The sequence below is a fragment of the Equus przewalskii genome, chromosome 18 (genome assembly GCF_037783145.1).
Source record: "Equus przewalskii isolate Varuska chromosome 18, EquPr2, whole genome shotgun sequence".
In the NCBI taxonomy this organism is placed as follows: domain Eukaryota; kingdom Metazoa; phylum Chordata; class Mammalia; order Perissodactyla; family Equidae; genus Equus; species Equus przewalskii.
In genome coordinates this window covers 36,078,841-36,101,992 of record NC_091848.1, presented here as the reverse complement: position 1 = coordinate 36,101,992, position 23,152 = coordinate 36,078,841, and the positions used below count along the sequence as shown (strand labels likewise).

The following is a 23,152-nucleotide window of genomic DNA, read 5'->3' as shown; positions in this document are numbered from 1 at the left end:
TGGTCTAGGTGTTAAATATCATCAGTGGAAGATGATGAAGGTTTCAAGTCCTGAGGTCATAATGGTCAAGATTTCAAAACAAAAAAAGGAGCAATGTTTCAGTTTTAGCTGTATTTATGGAACTGGCAAGACAGCTCCTTTAGAGATAGTCAATAAATGATAAACAACTAGAAATAAGACAAGAAAACATATTCAGAACTGTGTATCTGGGAGTAATAAATGAAATGAGAAGACAGAGCAAACCAGCCTCCTCAAAACACTAAGAAATATGAGATAAAAGTTATTACAATAGGTGCCAGCCCCGTGGCCGAGTGGTTAAGCTCACACGCTCTGCTTTGGTGGCCCAGGGTTTCACCAGTTCGGATCCTGGGCACGGACATGGCACCACTCATCAAGCCTTGCTGAGGCGGCATCCCACATGCCACAACTAGAAGGACCCACAACTAAAAATACACAACTGTGTATCGGGGGCTTTGGGGAGAAAAAGGAAAAACAAAATCTTAAAAATTTAAAAGTTATTACAATAAATGACAAACACATAGAAACAGAGATTGGATTAGTGGTTACCAGAGGGGAAGGGAGGAGGGTGAAGGGGGTGATTAGGCACATGTGTGTGGTGATAGATTGTAATTAGTCTTTGGGTGGTAAACATGATGTAATCTACATAGAAACTGAAATATAATGATGTACACCTGAAATCTATATAATGTTAGAAACCAATGTTACCACAATAAAAATAATAATAAAAGAAATAAATATTATTTCCTGCAAAAAAGGGAAAAATTATAGAGGCTATTTTGGATCCCTTGGGACACCTCCTTCCCACCATTCACCCCATTCTTTCCACTTTTTACTTGAACATCTTTACATACACAAATTATTAACACACAATTTTTGCAAAGTTTGATGTGGTTTTGAGGCATACAAATAGAGATCAAAGATCTCAATGTTTCCATCATTTATGCTATTTTTTTAAATAAATAGTTATGCATGATGTACTATCACCTTTATAACATCATGGGTGGCAAGGACTATTCCTATATGCACAGAGAAAGAGTAGGCTCCTGGCATTAGTTATTTCCTAGGTAGCATTATGTTTTCTCCATATTTCCTCTGCTACAAGCTACTCGCTCTCCTCTGCATCTTACTCATTCCTTTTCAGGTCAACTCCAACTCCTCATTCATTTCCGTTCTACCCATTTACTAGCTTCTATCAGCTTGTCTATGTTCTGTTGTCATCCATTCTTTTGCCTTTCATCTTTTTTTTTCTTTCTTTGTCTCATTTCTAATCCACAAATATCTCTCAGTTGAATTTATATCAGTATATTACATATGAGTGGTTACGATTTTGCAAGTATAATTTAATTATAAAGAAATTTAAAGAACTGGTGAATGTAACAAAACCATCTATTTATCTCCATCCCTATGCCACAACAATTCAGATGACTGTCATCTCTTGCCTCGATTATTGTGACAAATTTCTCATCTTATCTCAAGCTTGGCCTTTCCCTGGACAACCTGCTTCTCTCATGACTTAGCCATCCCACTCTCCAACTCCTCCAGCTTGATAAAAGGACTGCTTCTCGCTCCCCAGGGCCACTCCCACTGTTCTCTTATCACTAAAAAATCTCTTCACAGTTCACATTACTCATTTAAACCATTCCATCTGCAACATCTATCAAGTTCCAGAATACCCTCCCTCACCTTCCTACCCCAAAATTTCAATTCTACTTTGTCCCATTTTCTGCCATTATTCTCAGCGACTCCAACAATGCTGAAGAACTTTCTACACCCTGTCTTCCCTCAACTCCTAAAATCTTCATTTGCACTTCAGCCACCACACAAATATACTAAAAACAGGTTATCAACTGAAAGGACTGTAATTTCAGAGTCCTTGTATTTTTTTTTAACCACAACTACTTTATTTTCTAGTTCTACACCTGCTCTTCACCTCCTTTTCACTCTGCTTATCTCCCTACACAATTTAAATCTGTCCATCAGCCATTTAAGTACTGCCCTCTCCAGATATCACGACTTTCCATCATATTCACCATGTATCTCCCCAGTGATAGACAATCTTCACCATCTGTTTTCTCCACACCCACACACTGGGGGTTAGGCACCACCAGAAAGCTATGAAATCTTCCACAACTGATTTATTCTAAATACAAGTCTCCATCTCATTGACTAATCCAAATTATTTTCATATTTAAATTCTTAATCCCATCAAATACCTAATCTCTTCCATAAAATGCTCTCAAATCACACCTTCTCCACCTATAATCAAATCCTCTTTACAGCTTCTAAAATGCTGTATCTTCATCCATCTGTTACTTCTTGCCTCCAGTTTTGGAAAAAGAGTCATTCTTCCTTCCTGAAATAAACTTCTTAATACAACTCCTACAGTCAATGCTTCCATATTCTCCCAACCCACGCGGTCCTTTACCCCCATGCACTCTGGTCTCTGAACTGCTCTCTTGAAGACCAAAAAATTCCATATATCAAATCCTATGACCCACCACCCCTGTCCTTATCCTTTCTTTGGCAATGACACTTGAACTACCTCCTTTGGTTTGTCACCATACCACTTGATTCTACTCTGGTCTCTTTAGTTGCTTCTTCTGTTTCCAATGACTCCTGGTCCTCTTCTTAGCCCAAATAAGTAGGTGTTTTCCCAAGTTCTGTCCTGGGGCTTTCTCTAATTCTCTCCCCCTCCGGGTCTCATCCCTTACCATTGCTTCTACATTTTCATTCCTCATATGGGTATCTTCCCTGAGCACCCCAAAATAAACTTTAAACCATCATCTTCTGCCACAATCTATTTACTCCTGAGGAATTAGAATATCTAATTATTTCCTTTTAACTAGATTCTTCAACTATTGCTTCAGTTAGCACCGCAATTATCAGTCCAAATAATTTCATAGCCACCAGCACCCTGTCAAATCCAGAATTAGTAGCTTCAATTATCAACTCTAGGTACATATTCCCAAATCTCTAGTGGACCTCTTTCCTCAGCTGAATCCAGTATTTTTAACTCTAGCTAGGTAATTCCCCTTGGATTCTTCCACTGGTGCGTCACACACCGGTCAACGTGTCTCAAAACCAAAGTAGCCATTCTCCTCCACCAAAACAGTTCTACTAACTGATCCAATAATTTGCTAATGGTACCACCATTCTCACAGTCACCTAGGTTGAAAGTCCCACAGTTTCCCTGAACTTTTATGTTTCTGTTTCCCAAAAGCCCATTTGCCACCAAACCTTTCAATTCTTTCTTTGAAGTATTTCTTATATCTATCCCTTTCCTTTTATTCCTACTACCACCATCCCAACTTAGATTCTCAATACTTCGCACTTTTGTCATAGCCTTCTAACTTTGTCTCCTAATCACTGGGTTCTCTTCATTGCAAACGCCAACAACAAACAACAACAACAAAAACAAGTCACCAGATTAGTATTCTTGAATCCACTTTATTTCCCCACTCAAGAATCATCCATGGCTCCCCACTGGATATTGAGTCAAGTTAAAACTCCTTAGGCTTCCAAAAAATAGCAACTTCCCAATTTTCCAACATTTAGAATGGATAAATACACTGTGGTATATTCATAAGAATGAACTAGTGCTATATGTATCATGGATGAATCTCAGACACGTATTGAGTATACGAAAAGATACAAAAGTATGATTCCACTAATATGAAATTCAAAAACAAAACAACTCTGTTGCGACAGAGGTCAGAATAGTAGTTACTTTTGGTTGGAGGTGACACATGAGGGAGCCTTCTGGGATGTTGGAAATGCTCTATGTATTGAACTGGGTAGTGGTTACATAAATGTATACCTAAAAAAATTCACTAATCTGTATCCTTAAGATTTGAGCACTTTATAAAAGTTATTTATAATTTTTTTTTTCAGTGAGGAAGATTGGCTCTGAGCTAACACCTGTGCCAGTCTTCCTCCATTTTTGTATGTGGGATGCCGCCACGGTATGGCTTGATGAGCAGTGCATAGGTCCGTGCCCGTGATCCAAACCAGTGAACCCCGGGCTGCCGAAGCAAAGCACAAACTTAACCACTACGCCACTGGGCTGGCCCCTAAATAAATTTTTTTTAACTAGTTTAGTCTGGATTTTCAGATGTTTTATATCTACTTTACAGCTTTATTTCCCTCCATTCATGAGCATGAGCCCTAAATTCCAGCTAATCTAGACCACTAACCCCTAAACATATCCAGAACTTTTCTCACTGTCAGCCAACCCTCATCATCTTACTACTATAATCCTATTTATCCTTCATGGTCTAAACTACACACCAATTCCTCCACAAAGTCAAACTGGTAATAGCACTTCCATCATAGACAGATGTGTACACATTTTTGTCCCTGGATAAACTCCTGAAGAACATGAACCATATCATATGTACACACGTATCCTTCACATTGCCTACCATGGAACCTTGCACGCAGTAGTAAGTACAGAAAAATATTCCCTGAGTGAATTAATTCTGGCAGTCCATCAAAAGCACCCTTCAATCTAACCCCTCCTTCTCAAACCCATCCATCACTGCCTCCACTTACAATTCATTCCTCAGTTTACATATTTAATCATTCAACAAATAACTGAGAGCTACTATATGCAAGACACTAGAACTACCTACTCTAACGTAGGTAAACTAAACTACCCAAAAACATAATTCAGTTTCAGCTGCTGCCATTTGAATCCTTCCACAACTCTACATTTCCAGTCATCTTTCCCTCCTCTCTCCATCCAATCACATTCCATACCCTCATTTCTAACCCTGCTGCTATTAAACTAATTCAAGCCCTTCTTGGTTCCTCCAGGAGCCTCCTAACTGGCCTTCTCACCTCCGATCTTACTCCACACCGCCACACTGCCCCCCATCTATTCCATATCGTATAGCTATTGTCAGATTAAGTTATCTAATATACAGTCTTTGATTCAATTCTCTACTCAAAAAAATCCAATAGCTATAATGATATTTGTTAACTTATTTTAATCCTATGTTAACACACTTTAATCCTCAAATCTTTGCAACAACCCTTGCAGGAAGGAATGATGATTATCAATTTCCTGATGAGAAAACTGAGTCTAAGAAAGGAAGCAATTCTCTCCATAATCATAGCGCTGGTAAACCGAAGGGCCAAGACTAAAACCTAGCTTCTGTTTGCTTACTAAGCACAACATTACGTTATATCAAATACAAACTACTTAGCTTTCAAGGCCATCCATTTTCTACCCAACCCCAACTGACTCTTCCCACCTTATATCATATTATGCCCCATTCATGAACTATTTCTGTGTTCCAAACTACAGGTTGTGACCAATTACTTAGTTAATAGTGAAACCAGTTTAATAAGTGAAGCCATCTTTTTTCTTTTCAGCCAAACAGAATAGAACAGAAAACATCTGAGTGTATCCAATATGGTAAGGACAGTTACTGTAATTGAAACTTTCTGTTTTATACACACATACAAACACTCACATATGCATATATTAGTTGAAGATGTGACATGCATTTCTTACCGTGGGTCACAGTAAAAAAAATTAAAAACTAACTCACTATTCCCCACATATCCTTGGCTTCTCACCTCCAAGCCTTTGCTTTTGCTAATGCCTCAGGTTGGAATGCTCTCTTTCCAGTAATTTCTGCCAGTCAGAATCCTATCCACCCCTTCAAAGACGAGCTAAAATGCCAGTTCCATGCCACTAAATGCAGTCCCAGGTTTTCCCCTGGTCAAATGTTTTTTCCTACCTTTTAACTTCAGTTACATTTGGTATTTTTCTTATGATACATTTGTGATCATGATGTAGTTACTTGTGCACAAGTCCAGCTCCTCTATTAGAAATCCCAAAGCATTTATTCTTGACTATATCTCACAATGCTTTCGCATATAACAAATGTGCATTATCTGTTGAATAAAGAAAACTCATCTCATCATTTTCTGAAACCTTGGATATAAATCAACATAATTTCTACTACATTCCTAACTTCTGTTAACTCTCATCCTTCAAATAGTCTTACTATCTTCCTCCCCAAAACAGCCATTTCAAATAATCTTCTTTACCTTCAATCTTCTCTTGCTTTCCTCTAAACATAACCTGTCACATATCAATCTTTTTCGTCTTCCAGAATCATACTTTCCACCGGATAACACCTTTCCCTCTCCATCTGCTTATCTTCCACTTTATTTCTAGGTCTCTAACATCCATAATGATAGATCTTATATTCTTTAAACAAATTTTTCTCTTCAACTAGACTTCCTCAACCATTTCAATTCACTTATAGTGTATGTATTTTTGTCAGCCCCATTAAATCCTTTGTAGAAAAAGGCAGGTTATGAATAAATAAACTGAAACAAACAGAAAACATACAGATAATTTAAATCTCCTAAATTGTCTCAGATACTTTCTCATTCATTCATTTATTCAACAAGCATCTGTCTACTGGATATATGCCCTCAATTCTCTGTCTATTCTATTCTGTAATTCAGAAAGCAGCTTTGAGAAAAGCATGCAGGAAAATGCCAGGGTAACAGAGCCAAGTTGACTCATGCTTTTCACTAACAGAGACCAAGTAATTTGTGGGGTACAGGCTCAAAAAAGGAAAAACTAAAAGTTACACTAGACATATATAGAAATAGATCCCCTAGTTGCTCCAGGGGGCTCAAAATCTACTCAGCAAAGGTGAATTTGAAAAAGGAACCAGTAGGGGTACCTAAAATGAAATAGACAGAAAGCATTCAGACAAAAATAGATCCAGACTCTAGGTTCACTCTAGGGCTGCAAGAGAAATTTGGAGCAATTTAGTTCCTCTCCTGAGATCCCTAAGGAATTCTTTCAAATATCTAAGCTGAAGAATGGTACACTTAAATCCTTTCCCTAAACCTTAGCCAATATTCATTTCTCCATTCTCTGAACTCTTTCAGTACTTACTGTCTGTAAAACTCATTTGGGAACTTAATCATAAACTATCTTGTTCACGGTAATGAAACAGTTAACAAACATACCCAGAATTTATCTACATATTAAAATCAGTGTGGTCCTCTTTAAAAGAGTTACCTTAGGGGGCTACTATTTACTCATTTATTCACTCCATCCATCCAGTCATCTGACGCACTTAACCAATACTCCTCTAGTGCCTAACCAACTACAAGCGAAGCTATCACCACTGTCCAAAACATTTCCGACTGCCTCTTTGGGAGTGTTTTCCAAAGTCAGTTAATAAGTCAACCAAGAAAATCATTTCCATTTCTGTGACTAACTGAATTTAAACCAAAACTATTCTTCATTCACTCTACTTGATATCGACAGATCTTCAGCATTTCTAAAAACCAAATCTTTCAAATTGAAAAGATTTGTCACCAATGAGACTATTCAGAATAACATTACGCCTTGTATTATTTGTAACTGTGCCATTATGGAGGGATTTATGAACTCCTCCATAAAAGGAGGAGGGAAAAGAGGAAAGGGACTATGATTTACTCACCTTTATAGGCATCCCCTCCCAACAGCACACAATAGGTACTCAATAAATAGGTAAACAGTTCAGAAGGTGCTAGAGGCTCAGAACGTGTTCCAAAAAAGTTCTGAACACTACTGCTAAAAATAAGTACCAAATACATAAATTCTCATCTGGAGGTATACTTTTGATATTTGTTTTAAAAAATCCATTTTCTGAATTCTTACACTGTTGCTGAATTACTTCACAACTGTCTTTCTCCCTCTAAAAGAATATAAATGAGGGAAGAAACTTCATCTAACACTTTTTTATTATCCTAAAAATGAATTAAATCAAATCAGACAGATTCTTAAAACAGCCAAAAACTTCTAACCAGTAATTTCAGCCTGAGATTAAGAAAATCCAAATTAAAGCAGCCCCCAGCTCCAGACCAGATTTACTCAGATTAAACTAGCCTCAGATTAGAAGAGAAGCTTTGGTCCCACCCCTTTGATGTTTCTGCAGGAATGTTATAGTTCCATTTTAATCCATTCTGTCTTCTTCCTTTAAATCCAAAGGCCTTCCTCCATCAGATATCCCTTTTGTCCTTCACCCTCTCAAAAACATACACATACATACAATTTTGTCTATAATACCCCCAGAGCGCTCTCAGAAAGTTCACACAGTGCCACTATTATCACTAACAGTGAACACTACTTTCCATCAGTCATTCAACAGGTATTTAAGTACTTAAGAATGAAGCTGTTGTGAGTTTCCCCAGAGATTACAGAAAGTTTCAGCTCCAGAGCAGGTTACAATCCAGCCACCATTTGCAAAACAAAGAGAGAATAATTCCCATAAGCAAATACAAGATTTAGCAGTACATAATCTACATGTGAATGCTGTTCTTATGCAAAGTAAGGAAGATTCTCAAGAGATGGGGCTACTTAAACAAGACTTCCGAAAAGAAGGGGAGCAAGATCTTTCTATTCGCCCCATATCTGTCATGCTGACTTGGTGATGTTGCGCCTCATACACAAACTCCAAAAGTGCCAATATCTTATGAATCTATCTTAATATATGAGCAGCACAGTTTTTTCTACCATATTCTCCACATACTAGTGGTTTAAATATGCTAATTTTCTTATAACTGCCACAAATCTCAGTCTCATCAGTGTAACTTAAATCTCCTTCTCATCAACTATATCCAAACGTCCCCAGAATTCTTTACCTTTTCTTCAGCCTCCTAAAAAATTGTCACCACCTCCATCATACCTTGTCCCTCACCCTCCTCCCTCACTTTACCACATTTCCCCATCCCTCCCTCCCTCCTCCACAAAGAAGAAACACATAGCTGCATCAATCCATTCCTTCCTAAAAACATAAGAATTGATATAGAAGCCTGGAAAGGACAATCAAGGGTCATTTTAATCCATGCCCAGATTCCCCACACTAAAACTCTCCAGAAAACTGTCAAAGAATACTGCACAGTTGACCTGGTAACTAATTCCAAGATGAACAACTATCACTGCCAAGCAACAACTCCTCATCTCTAACTAGCAACCCTTATATTGCAAAGATGCTGTTTCCTATAACTTGGTCTTTCTTAGAGGTCCATCCATCTAACTCCCTTTTATCATCTCACTCGGTATTTCCAGTCTAATTTTAAAGACTTTCTCACTTCAAGAAAGCCGTTCCTAATCTAAAGCCTCATCTAACATAGTGGGGAAGTCAAGGATACAGCCTAAGGTTGTTGGACTCTAAAATCAAGGTTTAAGTATATTACTTAAAGATACAAAGACGTCGAATAAAAAAGCTAAAATAACTTTCAAAGCTTGGAAAGGAGAAAGAGGATAATGTCAGTGACACAAATCCTTTCCATTCACAGTAAGAAGTCTTTTGACTCCTTCATAATGTCATTTTGATCAATTAAGAAATAACACATACATATTACTTGGAGACCTGGAGAAAAGCATGATAAGAACTACTAAAATTAATGCTTAGAAGTAGTAGCGTCTGGAAAGTGGGACTGCAATGGACAGGTGAGACAGGGCTTACTGATTTTCATTATAAGTTCCCTCAGGACAATTTTATTTTTTAATTATGTGCATGTGTTATTTCATAATAACTTAAAGGGGGGGGAAACAATAATGACATACTATATTTAAGTCCATTAACTTACAAAAATTAAAAGAACTGATAATATACAGTGCGTGTGAGGGGGAGGAAAAGAGGCTCTCACATACTACAATAACAAGAAAAATGGGTACGTCACACCAAGTAATATATTGAAGCCCTTAAAAAGAATGAGTAAATCTAAATGTACTGACAAAGTTTTCCAAATGTTTTTAATAATCCTGAGTCATTTCTATAAGAAAAATTTTAATGAAAGCCCCTCTCCGATCTTATGTTAAATTATCCTCCTCCTTTAGAGATATTTGCTAAATGAATGAATGACTCAATTTCCCATCCCTCTCCCAAATTTCTTTCCATCTTCTCCATCATTAACCCCTCCACCCTCTAGTTCCATAGAAAGATTTTTCATACTACCCTCTCCTCAGATGAATGTAATATGTAGAGCCTGTCTTAATAACAAAAGGTGAATAATTTTCAGGTAAATTTTAAAAGCATGGTTCTGGCCCAGAGTTCCCTCTTGGAAATCAGGTCTGATGTGAGCTCAGCAAATCCAATAGGCCTTGGTTTATTTCCTGATATGGAAATGCTAATGCTCCCTCTAACCTGGCTCTAGAATCATCCAGTCCCTTCAGGTTCCCCTAGACCTCAAGATAAGCAGTGCTGACCTCCTTGCAACCTAAGACTAAAACAGATATTCCAGATCCTCCATTCTGCAGGCCCACACCTTGTAGGCTGATGCATTTTCTTCAATGCCATCATGTCTCAATGAGGGTGTATCAGGAACTGAGAAAGGCAAAAGGTCTCCCACCAGCCCGAGTTAACAGAATCAATCCAGTCAATTAGATTAATTTGAGCCACAACTGGAGCCTCCAAAGAAGGGCCACCATGAATGAACCCCCCCCACACCACTAATTATAACTGTGTACTGCAACCCAGGCTGAATAATACAGCATCAGCTCTCCTGGACCAGATAACTGGACAGTGAAGAAGCAAACCGCCAAGTCAAGTAATTTCCATCCCAGCATGTGCCAGTGTAGTGTTAGTCCGGCCTCTACTAAGTGCAAATTTGCTAAAATCGAAACTCCGTGGCATAAAGAATCCCTGTAGGCCAGGTCTTTTTCTTAGAGTCTGTTACAGACGTTCTCGTATTCACTGGTGCACGTCTAAAATGCCTCAGACCAAACCACAGACTAAGGTCTAATTCTCAGTGACCCCAACCACTGCCGGGATCCCCACTTACCAGATGTCATCTACAGAAGAGCCCGAACAGGTTCGGAACTAGGCCATCCTGGCCCATCTGGAATAACTCTTTAGTCCTTGGGCCAACATTTATTAATTCTACTACATCTGTCTATTCTATCATGCATTCTCTTCATAGTCTCTAGTACTGAGCACTCCCTCTCGCTGCAAACGCTATCCCTTCTATTCACGGAAACTCCTCTCTTCTTTCCTTTCCTTAGAAACGCTTCAGTTCTTTCCATAACGAAATACCTCATGTATCTGCACAATGAACACCCCCCGGAATCCTCAAGACTCCTCCACAGCCACCCCCTGCATTCCTCCACCTATCCGGCATCTTTCCCTCCGGCCTCTCTCCCTGCACACGCTCCCACTACGTTTCCTGCAAGGATTCCCTTTTCTCCAACCCCTGCCCTTCCCTCCTCTCAAAGAACACACTCCGGCAGCAACAGTGACTGAGGCCTGCGGTGCATAAAGCACTGCACCAGGCACGGTGGACAGAGCCCTGGAGTCTCCCCAGCCCTTTCACACCCACACCCAGCACCCTCTGGCCTCCCCGTGCAAACATCCCACCTCCTTCCCTGCCCCTGACACCCCCCCCTCAGGCCTCCGAGGCCGCCCGCTCGCCTCCGCCACCCCCGTCATTATCCTTTCTCAACCCCCCAACCCACCCTCCGCGCCCTGCTTCCTCCCGTCCCCAGCCCTCTCCCGCATTTCCCTCGGCCTCGGCCGGCCCCCGGGCCACCCCCCGCCTCGCCACGGCTCGCTCCCCCCGGGGTCAGGCCGTTACCGCCGCGCGCTCCCCCCGCGCGCCGCCCCCTCCCCCTCCCCCGCCCTCCCCCGGGCCCGGGCCTGCCAGGCCGAGCGCTTTACCGCGGGCGGGCGCCGAGTCGCGCGGTCACCGACTGCAGGCGGCGGCAGCTCCAGCCTTTCTAGGGGCCTTGAGAGGAGGGGAAGGGGGGAGGGGGGAGAACTTTTGCTGTGGCAGCTTCGGCAACAGCTCCCACCCCTGCGCCTTTCTCCTCTTCCTCCCCCTCCTCCTCCTCCTCCTCCTCTTCCTCCTTCTCTTCCTCCTCCCAGGGCAGTAGAGACGCAGACATGCCGCGGCTAGAGCGCCGCCGCGGTCGCCGCCACTGCCGGCGCGGTGCATTGTGGGAAGCCCCGCACACGGGAAGCGCTCGGCGGCGCCGGCCCTCCCTGGCGCGGACCCGGCTGGGAAGACCCAGCGTGGCTCCGATTCCGGCGCCTGCGTGTCACCAGCTCGGCGTGGCCGGGGAAGCTGGCCGCGAGCTGCGGGTCCCTCGGGCTGGGCCTGGGAGGAACGCAGGTTGAAAAAGATCGGAACTGAGGAAATCTCTTTGCGGGGGGGGGGGGGGGTCCCTCTACAGCCTTAATCAGTGCCTAGCGCCCTGAGAGCGGCGGAGGACTCGGGGGTCGCGAGCGCTGCAGGCCCTGGGGAAGGGAAGGGGCGGGGACCTAGGTGAAAGGTTATCGGCCGGAATTTCTTGGTTTTTTTCGTTTTTCCTCTCTTACCTAGCCCCCTCCCCTCCACCTCCAGTTGTTGGCCTCTAGCACCCCAAATGCCACCTTTTCCGGAAGCGGCAGCCCCGCGCCCTTGAAACTAGCAAACCCTGTTAGTGTCTGCAGAGTGTGGGTATAGAGAACTATGAAGAGCTGCCGATCTGGACACTGTTGGGCAAGGTGTTACGTGGTATTTCCCCGCTCGCTTCACCTGAGGCCCAACCCTTCTCGGTCTACTGGGCAAAGACTTGGTAATGATCTCTGTAGAGCTGGAATTGCACACTTCTGTCTCATCCCTTGGAGTCCCTTTAAGTTACCTTAGCCAAGTTGTGCCTTCAGTCAACTGACATTAGGCGCCCTGAAGTGCTGGTGCATACTGCGATGGTTTACAATTACTCATCTTTGTGTCCCCACTCTAGCTCAAAGTCTGCCATGTAACCTAAAAGATGCTCAGTGAATGCTGAGTGATTAGGAGCATCAGAAATTTGCCATGGGATGAAACACCTTCATTAGGATTTCTTCCTAAGTGTCTGAAGATTTATTCAGCGTCTCTCAACAATACTTGAACATAACCTCTGAGAGGAGAGGAAAAGGAAAGGCGTTAAAATATCTATAGTATAAGCATTTCTAGAGTTCTCCTTCCCTTGTCCACACCCACCTTCCCACCCCTTGCCAATGGAATGTTCATTTGAATAGTGCTTTTTGGCTAAACTCCAAACCCTGGCATTATGCACTTGTGATGGCACTGAATTAGATTAGCGTCTGCAAGGTTAATATTCCCCCAGGCATTAACCTTAGTAAATCGTGATGCCTGTTTAGAAATAGCTGAGGGCCAGAGGTTCAGCTTAATTTAGACACAGGTAACTAAAAAGAGCAAGGATGAGCCACAGCTCCAGGATCGACTCTCCATGCGTTTTCTCCATCAAAAAATATAAATTTTAATAGGTGACAGTGCATATTCTGAATGCTAATTGCAAAAAAACAGTGATACAAGCTAGAGCAAGAGACAGTTATCTGGAGGACAGCCTTCTGGCAGCTTCTAGCATCTGCAATGGCATCAAATTCAGATGTTAAAATAAAAAACACCTCTGACAGCAAAGAAACAGACTCAATATTAAGTAATAGGAAAACTAATAACTGAAAAGGTTTGAGGTTCTGGAAATTACACCCAATGGGCTAAGATTGATTGGTTTGCCATTAGGAATAGATCTAGTTCTCTACTCAGCACCATAACTAAGAAGCAATAGAGAAACAAAATAAAGAGCAGAAGTGATGACAGGGAGCAAGTTTAAGCATTTTGTAGGTTAAACTCCTGGAAATATTTCTAAGCCGCGGGTTGCCTCTCCATGCTCTTTTTGCTCATCTTCCCAAACACCAGCCTACTTTCAGTACACTTTCAGCCTACTTTGCTTTCCTGTGTTTTATAATTTTTTATTTTGAAATAATTTAGACTCACAAGAGTTGCAAAAATAGCACAAAGAGTCTCATTTACCCTTCACCCAGTTTCCCCCAATGGTGACATCTTACAAGGTTCTAGTAAGACAGCAAAACCAGGAAATTGACAATGGTACATTACCCTTAACTAGAGTACAGAATTTACTTGGTTTTCACATTTTTTTTAAACCTGCATTTATGTGTGTATGTGAATGTGTGTGCAATTTTATTCCATGTATAGATTCGTGTAACCATCACTACAACCAAAATATAGAACTATTCCATCACCACGGAAGAACTCCCTCATGCTTCCTTTTTGTATTCACAGATCCACCTCTTCATCCCACCCCCCTACTCCATCTCTGTCCCCTGGTAACCACTAACCTGTTTTCCATCTCTATAGTTTGTCATTTCAAGAATGTTATGTAAATGGAGTTACAGAGTTTGTAACCTTTTTGTTTTTTTGACTGGCACCTGAGCTAACATCTCCTTGCCAATCTTTTTCTCCTCCTTCTCCTTCTCTTCTCTTTCTTCTCCTTCTCTCCTGCTCCTTCTCTCCTACTCCTTCACATTTTCTCCTTCTCCTTCTCTCCTTCTTCTCTCCTTCTCCTTCTCCCCAAAGCCCCCCAGTACATAGTTGTATATTTCTAGTTTTAGGTCCTTCTGGTTCTGCTATATGGGATGCTACTTCAGCATGGCTTGATGAGCAGTGGAAATGATGCAGGGTCGGTGAGCCAAGGAGTCGAAAGAAAGATTTCTTGGACTCTCAAGATCTGGCAGTAGTGCTCTTTTATTTAGAGAATGGTGTGGAATAGCATGGGGACAGGACCCATGGGCAGTCAGGCTGCTGCGTGGGGACAGGGCCCACGGGCAGGAGGAGCTGCTGCTGCTGCTGCTGGCATGGGGAGCTGCTGCTGCCGCGGGCAGGGGGACAGGACCCATGGGCAGGCAAAGCTGGTGCGTGGGGACAGGACCCATGGGCAGTCAGAGCTGCTGCTGCTCCTTCTGCTGCCCTGAGTTGAGGGTTAGGGCTAATTTTATAAGCCATGGGTATGTGAGTTATCTCTTTACGAGACAAATGAAAGAATATGAAAAAAGTTAAAATGGTATCAGTGCAGGTGGGGTCTGGTTATTGGGTGATCCCATGACTTTTAGACAAGAATCAAATCGGATTAAGAAAAGGTCAGAAGCCACCACCCTAAATCAGTTACATGAGATTGCCAGACAGCAACCAACTTAAGTTCGTGCCTTCCCCATTAAGAGTTTCTAGGGACAAGGTCATCTCTCTTCTTCTTCCTGATACAGAGAGAGAGGCACCTTTTAGAGATAGAGATTTACCTTACAAATGTAAATGTGTCCCAACAAGGGCAAGTTCCATTCCCCAGAGCCTCCCTCCCTGTCCCAGTTTATCAAAAGCAATCAGCCCCAAACAGTCCCGATGCCAAAGAGACATATCCTGGGGTGGCCAATTTCAGGTCCCTACAAGGTCATCCCCCCTTCCTTCACAAATGCAAATATCTCTCAAAGAGCAAGCAAATTCCAGTCCTCAGAGCCTGCTTCTCATCTGCAGTTTTAAAAGTAACCAGCCTAAAATCCTCATCACTAGGTCTGTGCCCAGGATCCAAACTGGCGAAACCCTGGGCCACGGAAGCGGAGTGTGTGAACTTAAGCACTCAGCCATGGTGCCATCCCCAGTATGTAACCTTTTGAGATCAATGTTTTTACCTAAATATAATGCCTTGAGTTCCATCCAGGTTGTTGCAGGTATCAAACTTTCGTTCCTTTTTATTGCTGAGTAGTATTCCACTATATGGATGTACCCGGGTTTGTTCGTCCATTCCCCAGGTGAGGTACATTTGGACTGTTTCCAGTTTTTTTGCTGTTATGAATAGAACTATTATGAACATTTGTGTACAAGTTTTGTGTAAACTTAAGTTTTCATCTGTCTGGGATAAATGCCTAAGAGTATGATTGATGGGTCATATAGTAAGTGCATATTTAATTTTTTAAGAAAGTTCCAAACTGTTTTCCACAGTGGCTGTATCATTTCACATTCCCACCAACAATATATGAGAGATCCAGTTTCCCCCCATCCTCATCAGCACTTGGTATTATCACTCTTTTTTATTTTAGCTATTTTAATAGGTATGCGGTGATATCTCATTGTGGTTCCTTCTCTTTTAAAAAGCGGTTCTCTCTCTACAAAACTGGCTCCTGAATAGGATGCATGCTATCTGTCTAACTCCTACTTTCCTTGATATTGTGGGGGAGGAAGACATTTGCTCTACTGGCTCTGGGTCCTTCTGGCCCGAAAGCTAGTTAAATTCACATGAGACAGAATAACAGGAGAAAATTAAACGAAACTTTGTGACATGTATACACAGGAGAAACTCAAGCAAACTGAGCAACTCAGCCAACTGGCTGAGGCTACCTGTTTAAGTATCTTCAGCTACAGACAAGGAGGACATTTAGGGTAGTAGTTTGGGTCTTCAAAGGGGAGGAAGGCAACCCACATCAAAATGGAAATGCAAATGTTTAGTAAATAGAACTTTGATAAGAGTGGGCTTAGCAAGGATCCTCCCAGTCTACAGAACCCAAAGTTATCTATGGTGATGGCCTATCCTGGGGACAGGCCTTTATTTTAAATTTCTTCTAGGCAGTTAGGGGGGAAAGGTCGAATGTTCTTGCTGAGTCTGAGCCTTTATTGTCTTCAGCTCGAAACCATCTGCATACCAGAGTGGCGCATCTTGGGGTGACCTGCCCTGAACCCCATCAGTATGCTTTTTAACAAGCTCACAGGCCCCTTTTGTTGAAGGATTTCACTACTTATCACTGTAGAGAAACACAACTCTCATGGGTAAGTTATGAAGTTTCTTGAAATGTTAAGTTTATATAGTTTATGTCTTTTTTTTACTCCCTTTTTGAGATGGCTCCAGGAAACATCTGTGAGTGAGCCTAGAAATTTCTTTTGGGAGATAATATACATTAAAACAAGCTGCTCAGGATGCAGTCCACAGTGGCAAACTTTAATGCCCAAAAAGTCAAACAGTTAACATGAGTAGGTGAAGCAGGTGAGATGTAAAGACAATTGCTAGTGGAAGGGGACTATGAAGAGCCAGAGAGCTCATGCCAGTCTAAAGGGCACAGCCACTACTCATTTTCAGCTGATGATTTCCAAATGGGAATGTGAAGACCAGGAAATCAAGAGAAATCAAGAATCTGAATTTTTGGGTGAACTCTCCCAAATATTAATGTTGGCAATGAATTCCATCTCTTTAAAACAGGAAATCATGTCAGACAAAACATGTCTGTGGGCCAGATTCAGCCTCCAGCTGTCTATCTTGTCTGGCGTCGCCTAATTCATAGAGGGCCAGCACCACCGCTCTGACTGGTGGAATTTTTGGTGCCTCCCAAGCCCTCTCTGCTCTGGCTCTGGAGTGAATTCTCTTCAGTTATGGTCTTCTGGCATCTTTAGGAGAGGGGTGTACTTCCATCTCTTGTCCCCAAAGACTTCTCCAGGCTTCAGAACCTCTTGTACTAACCATCTTTCAAGCTCCCTGGACTTCTCAACCTCAGGAGTAGGTGGAAGTACTATCTTCTCTACCCATGTAGTTGCCTGCAGCACAAGCCATTTGTCGAGGCTGGTTCTACCTTAAGGAGAAAGTTGGCTTCTTTTTCCAAGCTCTAAATTCATAGGCTTGTCAGAGATAGATCCACGGGAGCCTTTTCCACTACATCTTGTTGCTCCTACTGGACCCAGGAAAATAGGGCTCTTCCTGTCCCCATGGGCCATCTTCTGGGACACTTACCCCTGAGTTCCTGCTTCAGATCTGAAGGACACTTCCAGATCATTGATAGATTCTAAAACTAATGACCAAGACAAGGAAACAACTCGTGTCCATAAACAGATGAATAGAGAGAGTTGGTGGTGTATGTTCATAAGGGAATATTATTCAGCTTTTAAAAGTTAGGAAATCTAGCATTGGTGACAATATGGATGAACCTAGAAGACACTGTGCTAAGTGAGACAAGCCAGTCACAGAAGGACAAATACAGCATGATTCCACTTATATGAGGTATCTAAAATACTCAAACTCATAGAAGCAGAGAATGCAATAGTGGTTGCCAGGGGATGAGACGCAGGAGAAATGAGGAGTTGTTATTCAATGGGTATAGAGTTTCAGTTATGCGAGATGAAGTTTTTCTAGTGATCTGCTGTACAAGATAGTGCCTATAGTTAACAATATGGTATTGTGCGCTTCAAAATTTGTTTTCTTAACAAATCTCATGTGACATGTTCTTACCACAAAAGAAAAAAAGAGAGAGAGACACACACATATAAGCAAACTCCGGGAGGTGTTAGATGTATCTATTACCTTGATTGTGGCGATAATATCACCAAAATTTGCATATCTCCAAACCCATCAAAGTATACACATTAAATATGTGTGGTTTTTGTATATCAATTATACTTCAATAAAGTTGATTTTAAAAAGACAACTAACATATGGCCTACTCTCTCCTACTTAGGATATAGAGTTAAGATAATAAACTCTTTAGTTTACGGGGGCCAGCCCTGTGGCCAAGTGGTTGGGTTCGTGGGCTCCGCTTCAGTGCCCAGGGTTTCCCCGGTTCGGATCCTGGTTGCGGACATGGCACTGCTCTTCGGGCCATGCTGGGGCGGCATCCCACATGACACGGCTGGAGGGACCCACAGCTAAAATACACAACTATATATCGGGGGGCTTTGGGAGAAAAAGGAAAAATAAAAAAATCTAAAAAAATAAAAAATGAAAAATAAATAAAGTCTTCAGTTTAGGAAGACAAATAGCCCTCGACCTCTTGGGAGCATCTAAGGGAAGTATGGGGTTGCACTAAAGGTCATCAGCGATGAGATGACTGTGGTTTGGAAGGACACAGAGGAAGACCTGAGTGAAAAGTCAAGTTCACACGAACACAAGACTGGATGAAAACAAGGTCTTGGACCAGGATGCTATCAGTGGGAAAGGAAAAAATAAAATAAAATAAAATAAAGCACATTACAAGGATAATATCCTATTGGGACCTAGAGATTGGCCTGGTGCTTAAGTCCACAGACTGACTACAACTAAACCCTTTTGGGTCTGAATCCTGCCTCTACCACTTACTAGCTTTGCATCCTCAGTTACTTAACCTCTCTGTGCCGTCAAGTGCCTCATTCAGAAAATGGGGCTAATAATAACTTCCTTTTAGGGTTGTTAAGAATATTAAATATCAATACACAAAGTATTTAGAACAATATCTGGCACATAGTTAAATGTTCTATGTGTTGTGGATATTATTATTGTTGTTGTTGTTGCTGTTGTTATCGTTACTATTAAAAAAGACTTAGAGATGGTGCTGAACAAAATTTCCAAAAAATAGAATTCAATATGGAAAAAACATCAGTTCCTGCAAGTGGATTGAGGCAAGGGAAAAGATAGAAATTATACAAGTACAAAAAATGATTTAAGTGGAAAAATGTCTTAGAGAATGTTTAGCGTGGAGAATAAAAAGGGGATATCACAGCTAGATGGAGCTAGGAAAAATAAGCAATTAAGCTGCAGAAGAAATATGTAACATTATTCAGAGAATTTATTTCTGAGTATAATCTTTGCCTGAATACTTTTATTTATAAGGCTGATGAAACTGGTCTCTTGTAAAGATGCTTGCTATTTTCTACTCAGCAAATGCCAGTGAATCACGTTCCTACCTCTTCTTCCCCAAAGTTTAAGCAGAATGAAGACAAGTTAACTACTCTAATATATATATTTATGTATTAAAGCTGTGGGTTTCCATAAAACAGAAATAATGGCAATTGAAAATTTTTATCATTCTAGAGCTTTCAAAGATTTCATGTATTTGCTTATTGCCAGATAGTGCAACTTAATGCAGAGATGAATTTCTTCTTTCTTGTTTTTACTACCTTTTTACAATGTAAATAAAAAAGCGTGTCAGAATTCTAGACTTACTAGAGAATATTAAAACTAACCTGTTGATAAACAATTGTGTAGATCAACACAAAAAAGGAGTCAACTTCCCCCAAAATGACCATCTTCCTACCTGCCAGTGTTCAGTGTAAACATTTATTAAAAGCCAGTACAAGATTCAACAAAAGAGGTAAAAGAGATACTGTGTTGCACGAAAGTTCACCAGCTGTGAGATGACTATGGTTTGGATGGATTCAGGGAGCAACATGACTGAAGGGTCAAGATACACAAGAACACAAGAATGAAGTGCTGGGGTGGGGGCTGTGTTACCTTTTCATTTGCTATTTGATTTTTCATAAAAGCAACCATTTTACACTTTCCTGACGATTACGCAGTTACATAAGAACATATTGCTGGGGTTCAAAGAAGGCAAGGATCTGGTCTAAGCTCATGAGAAGCTCTTAGACTAATGGAGGAAACAGATAAAAAGTGAGAGAATTTCAGCATAATAGGCTGTGATAACACAGAGGTGTGTAGAGGGTTCTCTCATTGATGGAGACTATGGACTGGCTTATCATTCTAATACCAAAAGAATACTTTCCACCTCGTTCGTACATCTAAAAACTTACACGTGAGGTTCTTGGCAAATAGCAAACATTATGCAGGACTTTCTTTCACCTTTCAAGAAGCATTCATTGTCTGATAATTTAAAAATGTGTAAGCTCTGAAACAAGTCCTTTCCATCACACACACACACACACCTTGAAATAATTGCAGAATAATCCTCCATACTCCGTGAACAAAATGTGAACATGTGAGGCTGAAAAGCACATGCAAGTTGAAAATTAGGTGAAAGTGATCTACAGCAGTGGAAGCGAGGGGACATGACAGCATCAGTGATCAAGCAGATAATCGTCTGGTGGGAAGAAGCCGTTTTACCTCTTCATTCACTAATTGATATTTCATAAAGATAACCACTTTACACTTTCCTGAAGAAGATTATACGGTTCTATAAGCTTCATTCTTCCCTTATAAAATAACCAGGAAGGGGGCACCCAAAAAATCAGCTGATTTGGCGTTTGATTTAGTTTGTAACAAATTTCAATGTCACAGCTAAGGTCATCACCCAGTTAGCCTCAGGCCTTGTATCATCTAAGTCTGCACATGTGCTCCCCAGACCACTAGCCCAGACAGATGTCACATCCAATAGCTAATGTCCATAGGGAGAGCACCAACTCAGCATGGAACTGTTACTATTTGGGGCACTTTGCTTAAAAAGCCAGGGAAGTGTGCAGTATATTGGGAAAGTGCCCATCTTTTTCCTTTTTTAATGTTTTGGTGTTTATGCGATTAAACATCAGTTGTTCAGAAGTTCTATTTATACCAAACACCACATTCTCCAAGATTCCAGATAGTAGAGCTATTATAGAAAAGAAAAATAAAAGTCTTTAGTACAATTTAGTTACTGTAAAACCTTTATTATAAATCCCTATGGCACACACATTGTTGTAAAAAACAGTGTTACCATCAGTCTTAAAAATCACATAGGTTGTGTTTTGAAACTCAGAAAATGAGGATAATGGCATAAAAATCTGGATATATAGTAAAATAACAAAATATACTGAAAACATTCATGAAGTACGGATTTTAATATTAATTCAAACATTTATTATTTACCTTAGGGGGTCAGCCCCGTGGCTGAGTGGTTAAGTTCTCGCGCTCCGCTTTGGCGGCCCAGGGTTTCAATGATTTGGACCCTGGGCCCGGACATGGCACCGCTCATCAGGCCATGCTGGGGCGGTGTCCCACATGCCACAATTAGAAGCACCCACAACTAAAATTTGCAACTATGTACTGGGTGAATTGGGGGAGAAAAAGCAGAAAAAAAATACTTTACATTGAGTAAGAAAAGAGCGTACAGATATACATCCCCACTGTGCTGTGGCTTTCCCGACAGACCCTGTCCTCTGTCATGACAGGCTCATTTACCTAGAGACCGAAAGTCTCTTAGGCCACAGATAGACATTTTGACCTCTTTCTGGACAGAGAGGAAAGAATAATGTCACATGGAGCAAAGACCTTATGAGACCACCTCTCAAATAAAAAAAATGGTAATGCCACTAGGGTGAGGAGAAGGCTTCATTTCCTTCAATCACTCATAAGTGTCTTTTGAATGCCTAGTATGTGTCAGGCTATGGGCTGAGTTGTTAGTGAGAGTTAGTTAGGCTTAAGAAATCCATACATCTGTCCTTTTATTCATCAACCAAATCATTATTGAATGTCTGGCACTATCCTAAATGCTAGAAATACCATGGTAAATAAAACAGTGTTCCTCCCCCAAAGGAGCTTGCAGTCTTCAGTTGGAGTAAAACACATGAAAAAGCTGCCTGAAGTGAAGCAGGGTGATACGCTGTCAGACAGGAATAAGCAGGGATCCTGGGGGGCAGGACACAGCCCAGCCCACGGGCCAGGAAAGCTTCCCCCAGGCGACATTTGAGCTGAGACTGAAAAAGAGGTGGGTGGGCATTCTGGTATAGAGTCCTGGGCAGAGGGAGGAGATGGTGCCACAGAGCCCTAGAGCCAGGGAGGGCTCCGTGTGTGCAGAGACCTGCTCGTTGTTCAGAATGAATGGGTGCAGGAAGTGGTAAAAAATGAGATGACAGCGGAAAGCACCAGCAAACTCGAGCGCCTCGTGGGCCAAGCTGAGGCATCTGAACTTTATCCCGAAATCATGTTTCCCCAAAGTGAGGCTGGGTGGTAAGCAAGAGGATTTTAGAGGGTCCACAGACAAACGTTCTTTATTTTGGTAGTTAATGACTTTAATATGCATTAGAAAATTATATAACTCATGCATCCAACATATTACTGCTCTTATATTATTGCTTAAAATGAAGCTGAGGAACAAAAGTGATTCAATTTAGAGACAAAATATTAAATATATTGTAGTTGATATATAAACAACCTAAAATGACTGATGTTTTGGAAAAACTGCCTGAGACCAACAGATTGCCATTGAAAGATTTTATGCAGGGAAGTAACGTGACAAGACTTCTGAGTTAGAAAGGACACTGTGGGGGCTGGCCCCGTGACCGAGTGGTTAAGTTCGCGCGCTCCACTGCAGGCGGCCCAGTGTTTTCTTGGTTCGAATCCTGGGTGCGGACACGGCACTGCTCATCAAACCACGCTGAGACAGCGTCCCACATGCCACAACTAGAAGGACCCACAACGAAGAATATACAACTATGTACTGGGGGGCTTTGGGGAGAAAAAGGAAAAAAATAAAATCTTTAAAAAAAAAAAGAAAGGACACTCTGGTTGTGGAGAATGCATTAGGGCTATATTTGTCAAACTTCTGGTTAAATTTCATTAGTGGATTCTGAAATCAAATTTAAAGTTGTAACTGGCAAGGGCCGGCCCAGT

General features: G+C 41.5%; 1 protein-coding gene across 10 annotated transcripts in view; it reads right to left on the bottom strand.

The window, feature by feature from the left end:
- The window catches only part of ZNF148 (zinc finger protein 148), a 112,813-nt gene extending 100,764 nt beyond the window's left edge, over nucleotides 1-12,049 (bottom strand). For 4 of the 10 annotated variants that reach the window (XM_070583639.1, XM_070583641.1, XM_070583644.1 and 1 more), the window contains exon 1: nucleotides 11,703-11,982. The gene's annotated coding sequence lies outside the window, so the exon portion shown is untranslated. Of the gene's footprint in view, nucleotides 1-10,830; nucleotides 11,568-11,702 lie in introns of those variants that run through there. The other 6 variants (XM_008518384.2, XM_070583643.1, XM_070583638.1 and 3 more) reach the window with 5 other exon arrangements.
- Nucleotides 12,050-23,152: the final 11,103 nt, after the last annotated feature.